The sequence below is a fragment of the Brachycentrus maculatus genome, unplaced genomic scaffold (genome assembly GCF_059751285.1).
Source record: "Brachycentrus maculatus isolate JH-2025_06_01 unplaced genomic scaffold, ASM5975128v1 h1tg000372l, whole genome shotgun sequence".
Classification (NCBI taxonomy): Eukaryota; Metazoa; Arthropoda; class Insecta; order Trichoptera; family Brachycentridae; genus Brachycentrus; species Brachycentrus maculatus.
In genome coordinates, this window is record NW_028281121.1 from 707088 (window position 1) to 723769 (window position 16682).

The following is a 16682-nucleotide window of genomic DNA, read 5'->3' on the forward strand; positions in this document are numbered from 1 at the left end:
CTTCTCTACAATTTGGGCTTTGGAATCGGTTACGTTAATGTCCCCACGTAATGACTATTTACCCCACGTGAGGTTAGTTATTCACCGTCACTTCGGATAAACCTAATACATTCCTACCGAGAGTCGTCAAGTGCCGTAAACCTTGGCTTCATGTAAGATTGGTCATTGTCTTTGTACGTGCCTTTTACGATTTACGTCCAGCCCTTGTATCGATTGCTCCCTAATGGTCTGTCCCACGGCTGCTGAATATTTAATCGTGAATTCTTTGAAATTTTTCACCTTTCTGTAATAGTGGTCACTTTTACATTTTATTTATCCCTATTCCTATTTATATTATACCTTGAGGTGAAGTGTGCTAGTCTCTAAGGCGTATGTGGCATATACATTTTATAAAATATATTGAAAAAATAAGAACATAACACAAATAGGTAAATCTTTTAAAATAACAACTTTATAGTTTTTTTACGTTTATTTTCGTGACCGTTACACACTGTTTATTTATTATTCATTCATTTATTTTATTACCGCTACCGTTATCGTCGTTACCAGTCAAATAAAGTAAACGTGTAAATTTTATATAGTTGTTATTTTATTATATAAAATGCGGTTCTAACAAGAAATGTCAGGAGAATACTTAAATCTTATAAATGATTAAAAGAAATAACAGATCCTAAAACTTAACTAAGCTTAACGTACTACAATATAGAGGTTTACCACTATAATTCTTTGGCTCTTCTTTCCTCCCACTTATTTAGCCCACTCGACACTTCGAGAAGAATTGACGACTTTTTAAAATATTTTTTATCTACTCTTTTATGTGTGTCATATCGCTCACTCCTTTCAAGAACGTCATAAATAAAAAAATCGTCAATTTTCAGTTGTGCATGTTTTCGAAATGCCCAGAAAATGTACTATATCCCAGCAAAACAGGCATATTTTTAACTTAATATTTACCCGCTACATGGCAGAAAGTGCTGCTTTTGCATTTTGAAGAAAAAAAATTGTTTAGTTATTTTTTAAACATACTAAATATTTTTCAAATGAAGAAAAAACCTTCAAGATTTACCTAAAAAGACCTGTTGCTCAGTAAAAAGTTCAATAAGTGGCTTGATATTTATTTTTAATACATTGTATTAAAAGTTGTATTAAAAGTGGCTTGATATTTATTTTTAAAACATTGCATTATATTTTTAAACTTTAAAAACGTTCTCCTGAAAAATTAAGTTTTTTGATTTATGACGTTCTTGAAAGGAGTGAGAGATACGTCAGGTCCCTGACGTCGACTGTCACTTGAGAGTAATTTGTCCTTGTATTGAGCAGCTCTAAACAGGGACTCGATGGTCCTGATCCCCGTCCAATCTCTTATATTCCGAATCCAGGAGATCTGTATTCTACCCACACCTCGTCGACCCTCCATAAGGTGCAATAGTTTTTAAAAAATCTATCATTCTCACTATCATATCATCACCTACGTCTGTGTTAGCGCCCTTGAGGTAGTATTTTACGATAATGGCGATATATATCGCTCACTCCTATCAACAACGTCATAAATAAAAAAAACTTGAATTTTCTGGAGATCGTTTTAAAAGTTTAAGAATATAATACAACGTATTAAAAATAAATATCAAGCCACTTATTGAACTTTTTACTATGCAACAGATCTTTTTAGGTAAAACCTGAAGAGTTTTTCTCCATTTGGAAAATATTTAGTATATTACAAATAAACAATACTTTTTCTTCAAAATACAAAAACAACACTTTCTGCCCTGTAGCGGGTAAATAAGTCTAAAATATACCGCTTGTGCTGGGATATAGTACATTTTCTGGGCATTCCGAAAATATGCACAACTGAAAATTTACGATTTTCGATATATGAAGTTGTTGAAAGCAGTGAGCGATATGTTATCCAAAATTATTATTATTTTAGTAACAAGTTAACACCGCGTAGTGTCTTATGTATCACGTTGGTGCGGATATGGGTAAATAAATAACCAAACGCCCTGTGTTTTATTATTCCTGTACACCCTTTGGATATTAGTCGCTATCGATTGTATATATTCATGTCATCCCTTGCATAATAAACATTAGGGGGTGTAATTCTATTTACGACAGAGATAAAACGAAACATTAATGTCTAATATGTACATGATCGTTTATTGTTTGGGTCGTCTGTTTCCCTTTCCTGATTTACGATCCCGGTGTTCCGCTGTTTAGCACGGGCTACGAGGCTATGTAACATACTCGTATTATGCTCTACGGTATGTGCCATGTGCCATCCATGCGTTATGCCCGTAAGGCATAGGTTTTATAGGTGCGCACCAAACGCGACTTTTGCGAATTGAACGCAACTCCAGTACGGACCGGTTATAAATTAGGGATGAAAATGATAAATGGAACTTTATTTTTTTCATGTTTTATATTGAATATAAATATTCATCGTAATGTCGACCGTATATTCAATATTGAGTCGTAAATATGTTGTGGAGTAATACATCCAGTGCTGTCGAAATACATACATTTCAATCGTTTCTATATTTCTGCATGGATGGGAATCATTTACGATTGAATAACTCTTATATTTTGAATTATATATATATTTTAAAAAAATGTACTAAACTTTATTTGTCATTTTGACAATGTATGTACTTTAAATGCATTTTTTAAAACATGTATTAGTAAAAATATAAATGTTCGTTCGAAATCTTAAATCTCCCAAAGTTAATCACCATTTGCTTTGAAAATTTCATCAATGCTGCATTCGAATACTCGTACGTGCGTGTTGTTATCTATCTATATAAGTAAATAAAAATATACATTTTTGTTTGTTCAAAATCTTTAATCACTATACTTTTTCTCCGATTGCTTTGAATTTTTGTCACAATATAGCATTCGAAAATACGCGTTTTTATATACCATTCCAGCATTATCTGGGACGGACAAAATTATGTTATTCAACTTTTTTTTACCGCAATGGCAACGCCATCTGTTGAACATGTTACTCATGCAAAACTTCAGGATTTCCGCTCGGGTCGTCACAGAGAACGCACGTACGTTCGTGTGAATCTACAAAAAATCAAAAAAAAATCGCCTTCTCAGTTAAAGATATTATTATATTTTAGTATCAATATTTGAGATGTAAATAACGTAATTATAGGCAGTATTTGACATGTTTGTTTCAAAATACATTTCATAATTTTCTCATTAAAATCCAAAAGTTTGATACAATACATGGCCTAAATTTCACTACATATTTAATAAAATGTAACCTGTTCCGCGCTGATCAAACTTCTAGTAATGGTCGTCTTTATGGTAATACGAACAGGCATTCTATTTATCGCGCTTTATTAATTTAAGAATTTTTAAAAACATATCAAAGAATTTTTTTATTTTTTTTTTATTATTATATCAAACAAAAAGAAAGCGACGATAAAAGACAAACGACGATTATAATCGTTGTTTTTTTACGATTAAAATTGGTATTTATGTTTCAAATACCATAAAAATATTACCTTCAATTGTAGAACCAGTTGTCTAAGCTATATATCCGTGACGTCTCAACTCTTGAGTGGTGTACGACATTTAAGAAGGAATGCCACTCTTTTGACAGTCGTGAAATGTTTTAGCCCTTAGCAGTTTCCCCTCTACTGGGAAAAAAGTTTTAGCAAATGGAGAAAGAAAGGCGAAATGTCATACTTAAAGAACGCGAACAGTGCCTTTTTATTTCCGTAAAGGTGCGGTCATATAAGAGGTCTTGGTGTAGTTGCTTCGTAGTTCAGCACATTTTGAACACTTTTAAATTTCATATTATTTTTTGACATCTCATCAAAAAAGAATATGGAAGTCCGGGCATTTACGGGGCTGACGACCGTCATAGGCTGGTTTAAGTGATCACTTTACACACGTGTAACATTCACCAATTCAACCCATTATTGACAACCACACTACTCAAATTCTTGGAAATTCTATATATATGAACCAATTTTGAAACACTGTTCATGAATCACTAGAACTTCACTAGAACTTCACTAGAGACATCTATTGGTGAGATGAAAAGAAGCTTTTTATTGAGCAGAAACTCTTTTATTAGTATGTGACTTCCATATTCTTCTTCATCTTTGATGAGATATCAAAAATAATATGAAAATAACTCCTGTAATTGGAGATAATCCAGATTTTGTGAACAAGTATTTGGACACACTCAAAATGTTGAAAACTTTTAAATTTATTTGATTGAGTTGCTACTCTCTTCTGTTTGTCCTCAAGTATTTCAATTTTAAATCTTCATCTTCTCACCAGGGCTTCTCTGCAGGACCACATCTCAGGTGTATATCTTCGTAGTTGAGTCTTATGTTTTGCGTGTGCAATGCTGTATAATGTCGACAAAGTTGGTCATACTGACTTGGTTAACCAACACGCTTATTTTACAACTTAACCACATTGATATAGAGTACTTAGCATCGCTTTCCAGGTGGCTATTATTTCTGCGCTTGCTTGCGTTAGGCTAGGTGCAATGCTAAATAATGTCAGCAAAGTTTGTCGAATTGACTTGTTTAACAAACACTCTTATTTTGAGACTTAACCACGTTGATATACATAGCACCGCAGTCCAAGCGGCTATTATTTCTACATTGCTTACGTTAGGTGTTAAGCACATATCGCTCACTCCTTTCAAGAACGTCATAAATTAAAAATCGTCAATTTTCAGTTGTGCATGTTTTCGGAATGCCCAGAAAATGTACCATGTCCCAGCAAAAGCGACATATTTTTAACTTAATATTTACCCGCTACAGGGCGAAAAGTGTTGGTTTTTGCATTTTGAAGAAAAGGAAATGTTTAATTATTTTTTTAAAATATAATTAATGTTTTTCAAATGCAAAAATAACCTTCAGGTTTTACATAAAAAGATCTGTTGCACAGTAAAAAGTTCAAAAAGTGACTTGATATTTATTTTTATAACATTATATTATATTTTAAACTTTAAAAACGTTCTCCTGAAAAATCAAGTTTTTTAATTTATGGCGTTCTTGAAAGGAGTGAGTTATATATATTTTTTAAGGGGGATGTTTTTTCCATTTCGAAATTTAAAAATTTATGCTGAGATAAAAACATTTTGGTCTATGCAAGTCGATAATGCAGAAGAGTTGGAAACAGGCCCGCCGCGAGGCGATGTCTATCATAAATCATAGAAACAAATGGACCACAATGGACTCTCTCTGCTCTTGCCTGCATTCGCACGTCCAACAACACATCGTTTCCGTCGTTTGGGTGGTTGCCAAATATATATTTCTTTAATTAAAAAAAATATTTTAGTATCCTATTAAATTAATTATTATAGACCAACATTTGTTAAATCCAATTATTCAGTGAATTTGTAAATTGAAATTCATAAAACGCGTTGATTTTCTATACTACACAACGTTTTGTCCGTCTTTGCGGGACGCATTTTCATGGAATTAAAATACATATTTGCACCCCAAAGATAACCCCTGTACTAGCGGTAAAACGTCAGAGAATATCAAATACGCTTCATGGCATTATCCCAAAAACACCATTAAAAAAATAACTCCTAAATGGAGAAAACCCAGATTTTTGAACAAGTATTTGAACACAATAAAAAAATTGTGACTAAAATACTTCCATTCCACTAATTATCATGGAGAATACAGATTTTTTTTCCATTTTGCTTTTTCAAACATCGTGTCGTCGCATCGCATGTTAGCGCTTTAACGCTCTCCCATCCGCGAGGAAATTCAGCAGATTGGAGATAGGAGTTTTCAGATTGTTAACAGTCGCACACATTGGTATTCATACAACACCCCTCGCGAGGCGCCTTGCGTAGGGCGCGCGGGTCGCGTACAATCCGAGGGTTGTTTTTCACATCAGTCTCTTATACGTTTGAATATAATACGGGAATAAAAGCTAACACCATGATTCATATTATTCTTGAATTATTTATAGGGCGGATATGACAGAATGAGCTATTGCCGGGATAGTGAAAAGGGTTGATGTTTGCCAAGCAATATAAAAAAATGTGTGTCAAGGAAGAGTAAAAGCTTTTTTCATTGGGGTTCGATTCAATAATTAGACGTTAATATATTTTCGACACGTTTAAGCATTAGCCAGTTAAATTCTACCTCAAGCTGTAATATCATTGTTCCGCAAAAATCATGTGGTTTCGCAGTCTTACACGGAAAGGGATTAAGTATTTGCCTTTCCCTTTGTGTTGCGCATCATTAATTCATATTGCTGCTTTATTTTATTACTACCCATTAAAAATTTATTACAGTTAATATCCAGATGTACTACTTACTTTAGTTCAGCCTTCTTTTTGTGTCCTGTGTTGATCGAAGACTACCATATTACTCTGTTGGACGCGACTCTCTTTCAGTGCAGGCCCGCCACTTTCTTAATGTCATCGGACAATCTTGTCTGGGACCTACTCACTAGGCCGCCAGTCAAGCACCTTCTTCGTCCGTCTATAATCCGATACACATGTCACATAACCTGCCCAGTTTCACTTGCGTTCCGTGGTTCTTTGAGACACATGTGTTATCTTGTACTTTTCCCTTATCCAAACATTATTTTTCGGTCCCAAAGTGATATGTTTAATATCCTGAATCCAAGAGTGTTAAATAACATCCAATGATGGTGAAGTCAAATGTGGTTAGGGATAATTGATAAAAACACGTTCTTAGTTCTTACACGAATTTAGTTCTTGCAAAAATATTTCAGCTACCTCAAAAAAATTAAGCAGATGCTGAATTTAATTTGAATTTAACGTATACTTATTAAATACTATTTTGTACAATATATTAATAAATCTTATCCGAGAAAACAACTCTCAAATGTAAATTTTCATAATTAAAAAAATAAAAGCGTTAAAAAATGATGTTGAATAAATGAAAACATGTTTTACATTAGATTTTGGAAAGTATAATTTGCAAAGTATTTGCAAAATATATTTCAGATTGATGCAGCAAAGGTGTGTGTATCGAATTGGTGATGCTTATGTATTTTTTTTTAATTATAAAAATTATAAAACTAAAAAATTCAATTGAAAATAAAAATTATAAAACTATGAAAATGGACCCCAGTTATCTATTTTGTTTTTAAAAAAATACTGTTTTAAATTTAAATATCACAAAATAATCTGAAACTGTAAACAAAAATTATTTTGTTTCCTCACAGATTGAAGACTGTAAATGCTTAAATTTTCAGTAATGTAATGTATTATGTAAATGATAATGGATAATATTGATTTTCCTTATTAACATTAATTTCTATAATGTTCTGAATGTAATCAAATATGGATGTGAATTTCATATAAATGTTTTTCTACCCACACATCTCAACGGATCGACAACGCGTCAATAATTTATTTGAGTTTACGAAGTTTCTTTTATATCTAATTCATATGTTAGGTTGACATTTTCCCAACCAAAAAAGTTCACCGGTTTTGACAGCCTGACAGTAAGTTAACGTCTTACTTTTTTGTACATAATGTATTGTTACTATATAGAAAGATTATCTGTATATACTCGTATATAGAGTATATTACAATCTGTCCACTATAATATACGTTTTTGTCTGTTTTCTCTAGTACAGTAAATTAGTATATATAATCTGCCTCCAAAATGTAACTGTAAGCGCGTTCAACTTACCATGCTGAAGGTCCTGGGATTAATTATTAGGCGGAATTAATAAATATAAATGGCGTTTTACACTATTAATTGTTATATCTCTCTGAAGTTTTCATCGAGGTTCAAAAAGTTCTGTATTTTTTCCATTTTTTTAATACGCAAAATGTGAACAAATAAATCGATAAAACTTCCCGAATTAGCTTTTAAATGATATTTTGTATAACTTGATTGAACTTTGTCCACAGAATGGAAATGATATAATCACGTTCTATGTAAAATATATTTTCACTAATTTGAATTTCATCCACCATTTGTCAAATTTCAAAGCAACATATCTGAAAGGTTTTCAGATACAAACGATTCAAATATTCATTTCTTTCGAAAATGATACTTGATGTGAAGAATTTCCATTTAATTTTTCGTCTATTCATAGATAAAAAAACCTTGTTGTATCAATTTTATTTTTTAAATTAACATTTATTGTCTTATTTCAGAATAAATCACTTATTTTATAAAAATACTTTACAGGGTTTTTTTTAGTCTTTTTTGTTGTTTTGCAAGAAAATATCCATTGTCTTTTATTTCGATTTTCAAAAACTATTAAATTTTAATGTAGCTGCTAAAATATTTTAAACCCACAAGCATTATGAAATTAAAAATGTTTTAAATATTTACTATCTTCTTCTGTTCTTTTCCATTTAAGCAAACTTAACAACATTTTGTTTTAATGGGAGAGAAAAAATCTTATCTTTTAACCATTAGTACTTCCGAAAACTCGAATATCTATGAAACAATCTTTCTTTACTTTTTTACTGGGTGAAATAGTTTTATAACGATAAATCATAATGTTTTGAACGTTGGAAAGCGTCCTGTGATCCCCGAATGATGGTAATATTATCTTCAAACATGACTGATTACCGAATGAATCCGACAATTCGGCCGAGAGTCAAGCGCAGGTTAATACTCCCGGGTGACAATTTCCAATAATGATTTATTCATGTATGTTACTTATTCCGTCTACAGGGAGCGCCCTTCGCAGCCTCTCTCTCACAAAGGCTGAAAAATGCCGGAGGAAGATTATGCGTTGGTTTCCACTCAAAATAGTTTCATCTCGAAAAGCCTTTTGAAGTTTTCAAATATTCCCGGTTTGTAATGCTATTGATAACATTAACATTCCTCGTGCTTATATATTGGTTTCCGCTTCAATTCAGAGCGGTAAAAGTTTCCTGCTGTCGAATTATAATTTGGAGAATATCTTTTACTTATCAATATCGTACTTATTGATTGTCTGGAGTGTTTACAGAATCATAGCATTCGCTTCATTTTAAATATATCTTTTGGACCATTTATCACCTTTTTTGAGTGTCTCGACTTTATATGAAACATGTATATTAAGATAAATCTGGCGGTGTCAAAAGTCTGCGTAATTGGAGGGCATGTATGACTAGATGTATGGATGTGAAGGAGGCGATTAGGCGTCAGGACAGAAGAGTGTGGCGTTCCATCCTTTCTGCCTATCCCTGCGGGGAAACGGCGTGATGGTAGTAGTAGTAGTAGTAGTAGTAGTGTATATCAAGAAGTAGGGCAAATAATCCAGTGTCCGATAAAATGAAAATAATTTTATTTCTAGATTCGGCAGTCACTTTATGGTAAAATCTATCCATTTTTAATTTAAGTTTTACTTAGTACATACATACCACTATTTCGTAAAATCTATTGTGACACGTGTTTCGATGCATTTCGCGTCATTTTTAAACACCGAGACGGTGTTTTTCAATGTACATGTATTTTTTTTCAGTAAATTTATATTCTAAAAAAATAATATAATATTCAAAATATATTCTAAAAAAATCAGGCGTGTAAAGACGTCGACTCTCAGCGCACCCGGACGCTTTATGAATTTTACTATTACGAGTAAGGCCTTAATGCTACGTTCCTTTTATCGAACACTAAGCATAGATAATAAATCTATGCTTAGTGTTCGATAAAAGGAACGAACTAATAAATCGTTAAAAAAAAAGAATTACCTGCCTTGCGAATATTTTCAATTTTGCCAAAGTTTTTAAGGGTGACCATAGAGTAGGGTCACTTCACAAATGGGAAAACTTGGTCGAACAATTTAAATGCGGTGTCTCCCTTTATGGCCACGAATCCCCAGTCGCCCGGCGTCCCCTATCTACCCAACGACCCCGGAACGTGCCTTTCTGCCGACGGGAACCCACGTTGCTTGTCGTTTAAAGTCTACGAATGTGCAGTCTATAATTTTAAGTGATATTTTCTCCGACATTTTGAGGCTTTCTACCAATATCAATAAAGTTGTTCCGGAACGGAATTTATTGAAGAATATACTCTTTCTAAAATTGACAATTGAGTCCCAAAAATCAAGTATCATTTCAGGATATAATAAAATAGCAACTTTATATTTATTTACTGATTCGACGATTAATTTGTAAAATTTCATAATTGTCAGTAATTAAAAAAAATTAAGTCACTTTGTAAAATGGTAAAATCCATCCACATTAAATTTAAGTTTTACTTAGGAGACCATCATAAAAATCAGTGTTTGATTATAATATTTTAAATAAAGCAATTATAAAGCTATTTAAAATTAAAACTGTAAAGTTGTTATTTTATTATATTAAATGCAGTTCCACCAATAAATGTCAGTGCAAAAAAACCGAAGGGTCAAATAAAATATAAGTTTTCGATTTTGATTTTTATAAACTCTAGTAATTATTTAATAATACCATGGACTAGTGCCTAAAGCATAAGACTGATCACGTTGCCTTTATACGATTAAATTAATATTGCATAATTTGATGCAGAATATAATCATATATCATGTTTTGATTTATATTATAAATAATGTATTAATGAATTCTACTAAGTTAATGCCAATTTAATAAATAAATCCAACAAACTTTGAATTTGGTTTTAAATCAAGTCAGGAACCAAAGAGTTTTAAGTGTATGAAAATAAAATCTCAAAATACAATTGATTCCTGCGGTTGTGCACTCAGAGAACACTAAATCCATTTATGGAAGATCTGAGAATGACATTTTCAGAGAGCACTGAAATGTCATTAGACAAATTGCCTGACCGGAACAAATGTCGCTTCGGGCGAGATTCTGCTACTATTCGTGTACGTATACAATCCCACCACTCCACAGCTGATGTGTGCCCTTTTATAAACCTGTACTAAGCGATTAACTCTGTGCCTTGATGTACTACGGTTGAACTAAAGTTCCACAAAAGACGCTCCGTTATATGTACAAGGGCGGGGATAAAAGTTCATCCTGGCGGGTGTTATCTATCACTCTGATGGTCTCGACTCAAAGAGGATTGGGAGGGTCGCTTTATGTGTAATGAAATGTGGACTTACTTCAAACCTTATCTGCTAAGACCTGCTATTGTCGGTTCTTTCATTCAAAACATACAAGTCAACAATATACGTTTAAGTGCCCATCTCACTGTTAAAAAAACTGGAGAATAATACAATTTACATATCAGCGAAACTCACTTCATGTCAAGCTATATACTACTATAAAAATAGTTCATTACAATACCATATTTTATCATCTTGACGAATTGTATAAATATATGTATATTGTAATTACGTAAGCGCAAACATCGTTTCGTCTAAGTGATTTTGATACTTTTTTTTTATTTTTCTGTGAAAAAAGGTGCCGGAACGCCGTTCTACCGCGTTATGGTAAAAAATCCCTGGATATAACTAAAATATGTTCATATAAATTATAACCTTGAATGGTTACATATAAATGTTTATCCTTTTTTACTTGCACCACGTTTGACTGTGATTCAAAAGGTAATAAGATCAATAACTCGCAATACAGAGAACTTAAACTTTACCTAACCATCACAAAACGCTTGAAAAAATGAAAAAATAAACTCTGTAATGCTGTACATTAAATTTTCCACAAAGATAGTCGTATGTAAAGTCACACAACATATAGATTTTTATGTATATACTTGTATTATACTATACGCAGTATATGAATTCAACTACCTTTTACGAATTGTTTATTAACATTTTGTTACTATTTATTCTACCTTACACTGGCTTTTTCACCCTACTGATAGATGGCAGTCTACCGATGGCAGCAACATATGTCGAAATTTAACATCTTTCAAAAATACAACTAGCATACGAAAAGAATCCTACAATACTGCATATGTTATTTAAATTTGTATAATAATTATATCTTTTAAAAATTAAAAGAATGGTGATCGTTACACAAGTGTATAAAGTGGTCCGAGCCACCCAAAGACCAGGTCTTATTTCCTGGATAACCAGACTTCCATCTCCCTCAGTATAAAACAATAGATGCGTCATCTTGGATGAGACACCTCTAATACACGAATTGTTTATTAGCGCGTTGAATATTCCCTACGACAACATACTCGTAATATTATACCTCCATTCTCGTACATGAATGCTGGAATTATGTCTAATATTGATAATATAGTATCATTAACAGAAGCTAACTGTCTACAGAATACCGACAATTTACATAAATTTACCCTAATGTGAGCTTTCATGAAACTATGACGTGATTCCAGAGCCTGGGTAATGAATTGATACACTGTTGATGTACTAAATGCTTACTTTGATATGGGTTCAATACACAATTAGGTACATAATTCCTAAAACCTATCTCTAACGGAGAACATACAGGGTCTTTCAGTGAAAATCCGGGGCTCGGGACAGCTGAAACTTTTGAATGTTTGAAAACTATGACAAAGGTAATTTTGTATATAATTGCTTATTAATGGTATTTAATATTTAATTTAAGCAACATACAACATTATAAACTAAATGCATGTAGATAGATACACCTGATCCTACTTCCTTGACTTCCTTATCTTCATTGTTTTTTAATTTACATAAATATACAATTTGTAATTATCTCATCATTCATACTGCAACCAGCTACTTATGTATAGTAATTAGCACGTAACATTAAGCACATTAGAACTTTTTTTTTATAAATAAGCTTTATTTGTTAAATACTATTCTTTAAAATCTATCGTGACACGTGTTTCGATGCATTTCGCAACATTTTCAAATTTTGGAGTTGTGTTCTTGGGACGTTGAAGGTTGAAGAGGGGGTAGGAGCTGTTTTTTCGTTTTAAGTTATTTATCATTTTAGTAAATTGTATATTTAAAGAAATAGTAGTATTTACCAAGCAAAACATAAATTAAAAATGGATAGATTTTACCACAAAGTCACTGCCGCATCAATTATTGAAAAAATTTTTTTTTTTTTTCTTAAAAGCTACTTTGTTTAAAAACCTCTATATTATTAATTGAAAAGTATTTTTCTGAATATCTTCGGTATTTTTTTTACTTAATAAATGGTGATTGGATCGTTTAAATCCAAACTCCAATTTGACTTCAAGATGCCGTCCTCCAATTTCTTATTCCTTCTAATTTAATTATTTCTTTACGAGTTTCCATCCTCGGCCTTAATTCCGACTACTGTCAACCCTGACGAAATTCAATTGGAATTGAGTCATAAATGCAAATATTTGGCCGGCCTTATTTGCATTTCCAAGTTGATGGGCACCGCAAGAATCGTCTGAGCTTTCGCCAATCTCATACAAAGCTGCTTAATCCAATCAAACTTAACTTGAAGCAATTTAGCGTTCGTTCATTGTCTCGGAAGGGTGAATGTTGTATACGCTTATGCGACCAACTAAAGGGGTGGATAAATTTAAATAAAACATATTTATAGTTGATGAATTATTTATAGGTATTATATATATACTTACTCTGTATTATTTCTGTGTTTTGTTGATTTGAAGTAGAATGGCCCGATTTTCGATGTCTTTCGTTAACGTTAAAGAGTATAATGAGAGTACATTAAACAGCGATTAAACGGGTCCTTCGGCAATATCCTGTATCCTACCTTCATCCAGTTAAAACGTACTATCCCCTTATAAATTACCACGGTACTCGACCCACATGCGGAAATGAAATGGTGTTAAAAATGGCGATTTTTAACAGTTGGTCCTTAATTTTCTGATCAACGAGAGTTTCAAAATAATAATAAAAATCTATTAAATGTTTACAATTTACTGATTTAAAATTATTTTTGCAATATTTTCTGCTAAATAATTTTTTATTTTGAACCAAATTTTATACGATAGTAATGGATCCTAACGTAAATTTTTTTAGAATACCACCTTGATAACTATTTCTCTATAACAATATTTTGAGTGTGTCCCAAATTTTATTCTAAAATGCAGAATTTACTCCACATAGATTTATTTATCCCAAGATATTTACTTGTATCTTAACATTGATGAATACGTATATTACCATGGGTATATAGAATTCTGAAAACAGTACTGTGTGTGTCGCTTAACAAAATATAACAATTTATTCGAAATTAAAGTAATGAGGCTATCAAAATTGACGTACATGAATCGTGTCATATTCATAGCGATTACTGTGAAGGAATCACAAATCACGAATCACGTAAGCCTCTCGGTGGATATATGAACATACTCGTATATTACATTTATCTAAATTCCTCCGAAACGGATATTTAAAAAGGAAAAAAATATGTATTCACCTCTAGAGCCGGGTCAGAGTCCACTATTGAAAGATGGAAAACCACATTCTTTTAATAAATCGATCCCTCATAAATTATTCATCGTAACTCATTATTTGCCAATTTTCAGTTAAACTCTATATGCTGTATAAGGTTCATTTTATGTTCATACAATATAAAATAAATCCGTTAAAATTTTATAGTACCTACTTTTTTATAAAAACGTGCGACAGTTTATTTAGTAACTGCAAAATATACTCGTATGTGTGTTATCTGTTGTTTTTTTTTATGACCAGACTATAAACAGTATTTGTAACCTTTGGAATAAGTAGACATTCTCAAGTCATTTTTAAATCGAAAACGAAATTCAACAACTTGATGGCTATATTTCATTTTATTTGTATATTTTATTGCCTTTAAGTGTTTAAGCCTTCGTTATTGTCTTACTTGAAAAGCATATGCCATTCTTAATTAAATCTCGAATTTGAAAAACCACATTTTTTCATCGTACCAAAGTATTTTTCATTAATGTTTTATCCAATAATATACCAAGCTTTACCATGAAATAATACTAATGATGATTATTTATCGGCTATTTTGTAGGTGTTTGTTTACAAAAAACTGATTTTAGAAAATTGACATCATACCTTAATGCACTTAAATGGGATTTCTTTTTTAAATTGTGAAATATTTTCTTGGTACAAAGATTTTAACCATTCCGTACTGTATCAGAGAAGAACAAGATTATAAGATGTAAGTAAATACCACTATTTATGAAAATCTATTGCGACTGACACGTATTTCTGTGCATTCTTTTATGAAATTGTGGTATTTACTAAATTAAACGTAAATTAAAAATGGATAAATTTTACTACGAAGTGACTGCCGAATCAATTAATGAAAATATTTAATTTATTGAAATTTATTACCTTTCTGCAATGTAAATTTGAAAAATAATTCAAATTTACTTGTATTATTGACGTATTATTAATTTAAACAATTCATCATTCCATCAAGTAAATTTCATTATCCAAATGTAACATTCCAGTTGAGGTAGACTCTAAATTCATATTATGCAAACTTCAATAACAAACAGCGAAATACCATGTAACATGCCTATCTAAAACATGGGAAGGTAGTTATAATATACCTTTAATAGAGTTTTGTTGTGAGTTCAATTCAAACTGTGGAATCCCAAATATGATTAACAATACAATCCAACTCGAGGCAAAGTTACTAAATTTTCTGCGATCATCCCGACTAGTTGGGAAACTAGGAATATTCGATATAACCGAATAGCATCTGTTCGACAACCTTGCCTCACCTACAACACTTACAGTTCACTTCTCACTCGAGCCTACATACTTCACAGTACTCGAGTGGGGGGTGTGGTATCGAGAAATCCCTTTAAGGGTGATTTATTCTAATAGCACCACATGAATATTCAATTTAACGACAAAATAATTACGGCGTATAAATTTCGTGGTCTTGTATCTTGTGGCGTCAATTATGCCCCCGGTTATTTATGTAATGTACAATATACTTGTAATTAACCATAAACAACATTGTTAAGGTTAATTTATTATTTTTCTTTTGGTGATTTCAAATCCCTGCAAATTTGTATATACATATCATGTTGCGTGTTGCTAAAAAATGTCACTGGATATTTACATAATCATTACGCTAAGCTAAAAATAGTTTTAATGTATTTTTTAATCATATACAAGAAAAGTTTCACTAAACACAATATTACATATGATTAAATAAAGAGAAACATTGAATGTCAATAAGGGGAGGAACCACGCGTTTAAACATACGTAACAAATTTGAGTTTCGACTTTGACAACATTTTTTTACCTGCTATCTCTTACAGTAGTTGGGCAAAGGGAAATTTCTTTTTTTCTCCTTATTTCTATTCCTTTTAATTTTTGATTACTTAATCGCAATGCATTTTTCATTTATATTATTCTTATTATATGGTGACCCAAACAACAGATCTGACTTGCGGTGGAAATCTTTTTCAATACTCTTTTTAATTTTAAACTTTTTTTACACGTTTTTTAAGAACGCCAATGAAAGGATAGTACGTACAAAAATATTAATGTATTTAATATATTATAACACTTAATACCTCAATTCTTTTGATCGCTTACACGTTTCACTATTTTTAGTGTTTAATATATGGGAACGTTTTACCTTTTATACATTTTTGTCTCAGTTTATAAAAAATAATACGTGCAATGTGTAGTCATTAAGAAGTCTGAGAAAGTGGACATCGTCATCACAATCTCCACGTTGATTTCACAGGCTGCTTGAATTTGAAAATAAATAGTTTATATTATAAGAATATTTATTTACATTTATTATTATTTACATCTCACCAATAGATGTCTCCAATGAAGTACTAGTGATTCAAGAACAAGGTTTCTAAATTGGTTCATATATATAGAACTTCCAAGAATTT

At 31.7% G+C, this 16682-nt stretch overlaps 1 protein-coding gene across 1 annotated transcript in view; it reads left to right on the plus strand.

Moving 5' to 3' along the window:
- The window catches only part of oaf (BRICHOS-like domain-containing protein out at first), a 132128-nt gene that overhangs the window by 32746 nt on the left and 82700 nt on the right, over nt 1-16682 (plus strand). The window lies entirely within an intron of this gene.